General features: G+C 29.1%; 2 non-coding genes across 2 annotated transcripts; both read left to right on the forward strand.

Annotated features, from left to right (window-relative positions):
• The first annotated feature begins 3,752 nt into the window (after positions 1–3,752).
• Positions 3,753–3,824, forward strand: Trnah-gug. The gene has a single exon. It is a non-coding gene; the product is annotated as a tRNA-His (tRNA).
• A 106-nt stretch (positions 3,825–3,930) lies between these two features.
• Trnah-gug lies at positions 3,931–4,002 on the forward strand. Its single transcript has one exon. It is a non-coding gene; the product is annotated as a tRNA-His (tRNA).
• The last annotated feature ends 5,039 nt before the right edge of the window (positions 4,003–9,041 follow it).

The following is a 9,041-nucleotide window of genomic DNA, read 5'->3' on the forward strand; positions in this document are numbered from 1 at the left end:
AAAGAATTACATTTTATTACATTACAGGGTATTCTATTTATGTTAAGCAAAACAAGTTATTACCATTTAAAGCTTTAGCTTTTTCGTCCTTAGCTTTTTCTCAATTTTTTCTGTAAATAAATCCTCTCCCCTCTAATGTTCAACCGAATAAACTTCAACACAAATTTGTCCATAATATTTGAAAGTGTTAATCATCTCTCAGATTGACTAGATTATTATATTTTCGGGTCTTTAAATACTTTTATGAAAAAAAAATTAACAAAATTCCTATCATATTTTATGTGCTATATGCAATTGTTATTACACATATGTTATACAATTGTCACACTTGACACTCTTTTCATAAAATATTTTTATTATAATTTTATTAAATTACAGGGTATTCTATTTATGTTAAGTAAAAATAGTTATTACCGTTTAAAACTTGTAATTCTTTCGATTTTATTTTGGAGTAACCTGTAAACGCAATTCATTTGATTATAATTGCCAAAAAAATTCAATCGATTAGTAGACTCTAAATTGAGTCTGTTTTGAAAAACGAATAAAAGCTTTAAGAATTTACACATTAAAACCGTAAAACGTCAACACAAATTTTTCCATAATATTTGAAAGTGTTAATCATCCTCCAGATTGACTAGAAATCATATTTTCGGGTCTTTAAATACTTTTATGAGAAAAAAATTAAACAAAATTCCTATCATATTTTATTTGTTATATGCAATTGTTATTACACATATGTTATACAATTGTCACACTTGACACTCATTTCATATAATATTTTTATTATAATTTTATTAAATTACAGGGTATTCTATTTATGTTAATTAAAAATAATTATTACCGTTTAAAACTTGTAATTCTTTCGATTTTATTTTGGATCAACCTGTAAAAGCAATTCAATTAATCACAATTGCAAAAAAAAATCCAATCGATTAGTAGACTCTAAATTGAGTTTGTTTTGAAAAACGAATAAAAGCTTTAAGAATTTACACATTAAAACCGTAAAACGTCAACACCAAGTGTTAATCATCCTCCAGATTGACTAGAAATCATATTTTCGGGTCTTTAAATACTTTTATGAAAAAAAAAATTAACAAAATTCCTATCATTTTTTATTTGCTATATGCAATTGTTAGTACACATATGTTATACAATTGTCACGGGATTTAAGAATTTACACGTTAAAATAAGGTTAACCCTAAAATGATACTTTTATTGTGATCTAGAAATATCGAAGAGCCAGTAAACTTAAAATCCATTTTTTCTTGACGTTTTCAACTCTGACATTTCATTATTTTTAAATTTTTTTAATCAAATATATAATTTTTCTCTCGATTTTTTACAAAAAAAATTCATTGTAGACTGTTTTGAAGATTCCCTCGGCTAAAATACAGTTCCCCAAAAAATTTTACGTTAATTTCGGACTTGGATGTTAAATATTTCATACATTTCAATAATGTATACATACTAATGTACACATATAATACGTACAATGTTCTCCAATTTAAAATAAAGTAACAAGTTATGTACTGCAAATGTAATCATAAATCGCTTGCTATAATTTTTTTTTTCATGTGTTATATTTATATTTTTCCTTCATCCTCAAAGTTGTTGTTTTTTATTGTATATATTTTTTTTTTAAAACAACATATCGTGTTTCAAATAACAACATTTTTCCTAACATTATTTTTCTTTTGTATACAAACATAAATAATTTTCACAGCATTATTTTATAGTCCAATGAAAATAGAAGTTTGACTTGGGATAGAAAATCAACTCATTTGACGAAAGTACAGGATTTTAGACGATCTCGAACCAGTGGTTTTACGAATCCAATTTTTTTTGAGTCAAACACTTGTGTTTATCAAATTGCGAAACAATAAATATGTTTGTGATTTTCCTGATTTTTTTAAGTAGCCCTTACAAAAATTCCAAAAAATTTATAATATTTTTTCACCTCCGATTTGGATGATTAAATATATTTTTACTCCCCGAACTAAAAAAAAAAGGGGATGTTATAAGTTTGACCGTATGTGTGCGTGTGTCTGTCCGTCTGTGGCATCATAGCACCTACACGGATAAACCGATTTTAATTTTTTTGGTTCGTTTGCAAAGTAACTTATTGGAGAGTATTCTTAGCTATATTTCACATGCGAGTTTAGGGTCCAGTACCCGATTTTTTTCAGAGAAGCCAATACCATTATTTTCGTAATATTAAATTATCTTTCTTCTGATACCAATTTCGATTGGTTAACAAATCGATATGTAAATCTGTTCATATCATATGAACAGGTAAGTCAATATTGCTAACTACACCAATCTGTTAACCGATAGAAATCGGTATCAAAAGAAAGATAATTTTATTACGAAAATAAAGGTGTTGGCTTCCCCCAAAAAAACCGTTCATGGAACAAATTGATTAAAATTAATTAAATTAAGCATACCCATGAACACTTTTCGGTAGAAAAACTATGATAGGAGTGTTAAATTAATCAAATTTCATAAAGAATATGTCTCATCTGATTATCAGATGGGTGAAGATCGATCTTATATCAGTAGAATAACATGACATTTTATGGTCTAATTTTATTTGGCTATTTTATTTTCATAAGCTTTTATTTTTTAAAGTTTGCATTTACTATTAATAATGTACAATATTTCCTTTTTTTTGCTGAGATTGCTGCAGTAAGTAAACAACAAGAACAAATCATTAGCTTTTTCTCTATTTTTTTTCTGTAAATAAATCCTCTTCCCTCTAATGTTCGACCATATAAGCGTCAACACAAATTAAAATTTGAAAGTTTTAATCATCCCTAGATTGACTAGATTATCATATTTTCGGGTCTTTAAATACTTTTATGAAAAAAAAAATTAACAAAATTCCTATCATATTTTATGTGCTATATGCAATTGTTATTACACATATGTTATACAATTGTCATACTTTGACACTCATTTCATATAATATTTTTATTATAATTTATCGTTTGCCGTTTTGTTCGAAGACAAACGATATTATTTATCGAAAAATATTATACGAAAATATCTTTATATCGAAATAATTTTCGAAATGTAATAAATCAATCAATATGTAACATATTATGATTGTATTGTTTAGCCAGAGCTATGTATTTTAGTTGGAGTAATGATTTTCTCATACAAAGTTAAATCAAGAGACAGTTTTCTAATTCATGATCATAGTAGATTAGTTTTGAATTAATGTTTACAGTTTACATACTGCTAGAATTCTATGAGAATTGTAATACATTAAATTTACATTGTAAACAACCAAACGTATGTTAAGATACAGATATCTATGTTTATTATTATTTAACGTTAACTGCCTTTATCAGATTCGTGTTAGATTGTCCGAATTAACTAGTTCCGACCATAATATAAACAACGTCGTTGAACGTAATTGAATTAACCAGTGGCGGATCCACGGGGAAAGATCGATTTCAAAGCCCGTCCCTCCCGTACGAATTATTAATATGTCATTTTATATAGTTTAACTTCCAAATAAAGGGTTAAAAATTAAAAAAATCTTTTAAAAAAGAGGAAAATGATAAAATAATCCCCAACATTCTAGACGAAATTCAGAATCCGCCACTGGAATAACTGAAATCCATTCAGAATATTACCTAGAAGTGATTATGAAAATTTCATTACCAAGTGTTTACCAATCTTTTCAATTTGTATGAATTCATAGAAATGATTTTAATATTTATAGCCTGTAATAACATCTTCCAATAGCCGTGATCGTCTAGTGGTTAGGACCCTACGTTGTGGCCGTAGTAACCCAGGTTCGAATCCTGGTCACGGCAATGTGCAAACATTGTCACGGTGGAAGTTTAATTTTTAGTTTCTTTTGCTTGGTTATTTTTAACAGAACCATCTTCAGATAAATATATTTTATCATCAATTCCAATAGCCGTGATCGTCTAGTGGTTAGGACCCTACGTTGTGGCCGTAGTAACCCAGGTTCGAATCCTGGTCACGGCAATGTGCAAACATTGTCACGGTGGAATTTTAATTTTTATTATTTCCTTTCGGCTTTCTCTTTTTAAGTAAATAGCATATTGGACTGAATAAAATTTAACATCCCTTTCAAGAGCCGTGATCGTCCAGTGATGTTAGAATGCTACGTTGTGGGCGTAGTAACCCCACCCAGTGCTGCGTTGTGGGCGTAGTAACCCAGATTCGATTGATTACTTCCCTTTTTTGGTAAAATTATCACGATTGAAGTATGCATAGTTTCATGAATTATATTGTATTTATTAGTGTTTGCATATCGATACATATTAGAAATAAATATACGTTTATAATATAGATTTAGTATTATAATGTATAATGTATAATGTTTAATGCTCTAGAATTATCGCCTTTGTCTTTAAAGTACGGTACTATCATGCTTAAATTTAATATTTATAAAGCCTATTTTACAATATTCTTTATCAATGATCATTTCAGAATTCTAGAAACTATCGAAACTAACTGTTATCCCGGAATCACCCCGAAATAAAAGCTTTTTATTAAAGAACTTTAGTCTATATCTCAAAAACAACTCATCAAATCGGTAAAAGAACCGAATTTTTGTATTTTTTGTGTCAAAATTACAATAAACCAACCTTAAGTAAATTGGAAAAAATTTGGTTTTTTGTTTTCGATTTGGATAAAAATCATCTCTGACGTTAGGCAAAATATTAAGAATCAGTCATTTTTAAAGTTCTGATTTCAGTTAAGTATCTTTAAAAGTGTAACCTTGTATGATTGTGCAGATTTTCAGGAATCTATATTCCTATAAATAACGAAAATATGAGGGTGTCTCCATCTTAAATGCGACACATTGTGTAAAATTATGTAGAGGTTATGATTTGCAAAGCTAAAGAATATTTAACATGCGCAATATTTGACGGATGTGCAGTACGCATGAGCAAATCTCTCATCACGCGACTAAAAATGTAACGGTTGACGCGAGTACTGACGAGATTAAGCCGATACTTACTATGGGGTATTGTAAATATGTACTATTTTTGAAAATGTTATTTAAATTTCAAGTATTTTCAATTAAATTTTCACATGTTGTACTCACAGAAAATAAAATTAATATATTGTCTTTTGTTTCTACGCATACAGTGGAAAAACGAATTTATTAAATCCTTTTATGAATACTTTTAAGTGGGGAGCCCATGACAGTAAAACTTCACTTACACGGATTTCGAAAACGATAGGTATACAATATGGACTAAGTGTGCCATGGTTTATCCCGGCAGAAATATTTTTTTAATAATTACAAGTATTTTGCACTTTCATGGAAATTAATTTGTAAGAGATCATTTTATTACAAATTCTATCTATTTTCAGGAAAATTTGGTGTGACAACTCTTATTGTAGCAGAAAGGTCTGTCATACCGAATTTAAATATATATATATATATAGCCAATAAAATTTTACTCTTATTGCGGAATTACTTTTTTTTTTTTAATTTGTATGTTTTGAGTTCTACTTTCGAAATAACTCGGTGTGATAGCTCAAAACTTGACCAAAATATCTGTCACACCTAGTCCATACTGTACCTATCATTAAATAGTATTGATTCATATGCGAAATTTCGAAATTCGTGTAAGTGCAGTTTTACTGTCACGGGCTCTAGGACTATTATTTATATTTGTTTTAAAATAAATTATTTTAGATCTAGGGCCACAGTCCTTGAGAATCATTTCAGAATGCCTGACAATTTGATTATTTATTGTCAAATACTACATCTGATTCTAGACCAATATTAAAAAATGAATTTTAACTATATGTATATATATTTTCAAAAGAACATTATTATCGCTCATTCTATTGATTGCGTATAATATAAAATAATATATGGTATGAATTATTTTGTATTAATATTCTCGAATATTCTCAATTAAATCTCAATCGAGAATATTCGAAAATGAACCGAGTACAACAAAAGTATGAAACATAAAAGAATCCGTATTCAACGATATTTGTTTTGTTTCTAAAATTAAAGATCATGCGGGCACTCCTTTTGAAACCAGAAGGAAAATCAACAAAATAAGCAACAAATTTTGTTTGAAATATCTATTTTTGTGTTGGGGTATACAGTGTGTCGCATTTAAGATGAAGACTCTCTCGCATTTTTGCGTTATTTATTGGAATGTCGATTTGACATGTTGCACAGTTATTCAGGGTGATGAATCACATTTTGTAAGATACTTAACCGAAATCCGAACTTTAAACTCATAAAAAAATATTTTAAACAACTTTTTGTAATAGTTTTTTTCGATTTCTATAACCATCTCTGACGCTAGGCAAAATATTAAGAATCGGCCCTATTTGTCAATTTGTAGTAGGCTGAGTTTAAACTTTTGATTTCGTTACCCATCAACCTATATGACTGTTACAAATTTCAAATTGATATTCCTATAAATAACGATAATATGAGAGTGTCTTTATCTTAAATGCGACGCACTGTATTTTATACACACGGTATTATCCTTATGCAAAACATTTATAGGTAGATATGTGTATATATTTATAGGCCATGGTATGGTAGGTATATCAAGCCTTCATTGTCGAGTAGGCATGTTTAATTTATTACAATTATGTAAGATTTATTCGACTTGATAATACTATCTAAATCATTCAAAGTAATGTCATTCGGTGATCGTGATACAGGCAGTAGCGTAGTATAATCTTATGTCAAGTCTTTTTTTTATCGGGGAAATAGTGTCCTTTCCAAGACAACTACGCAGACGAGTAATTAGCTATGATGAAATATTTCCAATTTTTGAAGATTTTCTCAGAGGGAGATTTTCTCATTTTCTCTCTAGGGTCAAAATAACCCTTCATCAAATTCCGAAACAAGGAGGTGTTGAAAATTGCTTGAAAATTTTTCTGTCGGTGATTGAGATAAAAATCATTTTCTAGAGTGATCCCTTGCGACGATTAGATGAGAGATTTCTAAGATATCGACACGAAATGGGATATTACGAAGCAATTTCTTCAATCGAAATCAGTTTAAGTTCTTAGTAAATCGTTAATTATAATCGAATTTCTCCTCGACCTATTAAATGATTTAAAATTTATCTATAATATACGTTTTCATCAATCAAAGAAAATTTATTTTAACAATTTAATTTTATTATCTACAGACAAATAATTATAAAATGAAAGTAATTAATGGCTAATCTTTAATAAGAAAATAAAGCCTTAAGTGGTCATTTTATAGTTTTTGGTATTTACAAAATTAAACGTATTATTTAATAAGAGCTTTGAAATTTATTTAAAGTATGTATGAATACAGGCGATTCAAAAGTTATTGGTGGCTTTTTTAAACCGCCCATATACAAATATAGAAACTTGCAATTTAGCAAAATTGTTCAGTCGGATTATTGATTATTGTGGTCATGGTTGATAACGCTCATCGATGAAAACCCAAAATTTCTCTAATCGTTACAATAGGTATTTGAGTACATTTGTTTTTACCTAATGGTTGTTCTCAACACACTGATTGTGTGTGGTTTTGTGCTCGACATGAAAAACAGCCGCTTAAGTACATTTTAAGCACATTTTGTAAACGTTTGTTGAAACTTTGCGATAACTATTATTTCTCTTGCAAGGCTGTTAGATGATCTTGATCATCCGGTATGTTTCGGATACATTCATTAAGGCAGTTCCATCTTATCCAGCCGCTTGTCCAGAAGATTTTCTAAACGTTTGTTGAACCTTTACGATGACTTTTCCTTTTTCTTGCAGGGCTGTTAGATGTACCTGATCATCCGGGATGTTTCGGATACATTCAAGACAGTTTCATCATCAAATAATTTATCTTCGAAACGATTGCAAACACCCTGTATGTAAAAATATATTGAAAACATTATATTAGATAAAATACTAAAGGTAGTATTGTAGATTCGGAGCTAAAGAAGACTAAATGGAGCTTTATTACATTATTAATTGAAGTTGACCCTTTTCAAATATTTACTAAAAGTTAGTGTCAGGTAATTCATTATAAAATGCTAAATTGTACTATAATATGGTTAGTAAAAGATAGACAGACTATCTGTAGTAACCACTCTCCCTTAAGTTTATCAACGTTGGAAAGCATATCAATATTGTTTCAATATATTATGACATATATTAAAATAGAAAAGTTCCGGAAAAATTCGTCATTGAGCATGATTAATTTTCGCAAGGAAAATTTTTGTAGGATCTCGTTGAAAACATACTCCTGAACCTAACAGTGCAGGTAGCCGGTGGATAGCTCGGTAGGATATTGTTTAAAATAGTTTTTATTTAAACAAATGAGTAGTATTGACCGAATCGCTTCGGAATTGGGATCAAAACTAACAAAAAATGTTCTTAGACATTTTTCTCTAAGCCTTCCAGTTTTCGAGTAAAAAATTCATACATTTTGAAAAACGATTTTTATTCCTCAAAAAGCCTATGAAAGCTTACTCAACAACATCCGGCAAAAATTTTTGGCCTTATTAAATTTAAAGTGCTTGATTCTTAGTTGGTAAGAAAGCGAAAAACCACCCAAAAAACAACGATTTTCTGTTCTATCTAAAAGTTTTTTCCCATTATCGATTAAAATGACTCACCCGGTAATATTGATAGTAAAATCGGTCTATATGTATATAAATAAGCCAACCGGATACGATATGTACAATAAACGACAAGCAACAAAACATTATTTAGTTGTTCAACAAAACACTAGGGGGGCTTTTCTTTAAACGTTTATCATTTCCGTCAATTTATTTCTCTTGTTACGTTAGCTTTTCTTATTTACGTCACACTTACGTATCTATTTTTTCATACATTCATATAAAAAAAGATCATTTTCTGGCTGCTATTTCGTTGGAGATATATCACTTGGTATATCTCGAATCATTAGCTTAATTAAGTTGACACATATCTCCCAAAAAGCACCCTTGGTCAACTATCCTCACGGGTTGAGCTAGTTATTATTTTTTCTATTTATTATAACTTGATAGAAATGATGAAGCTTTGTTGTACACGTTTCT

This window comes from Chrysoperla carnea, chromosome 4 (assembly GCF_905475395.1).
Source record: "Chrysoperla carnea chromosome 4, inChrCarn1.1, whole genome shotgun sequence".
NCBI classification, from domain to species: Eukaryota; Metazoa; Arthropoda; class Insecta; order Neuroptera; family Chrysopidae; genus Chrysoperla; species Chrysoperla carnea.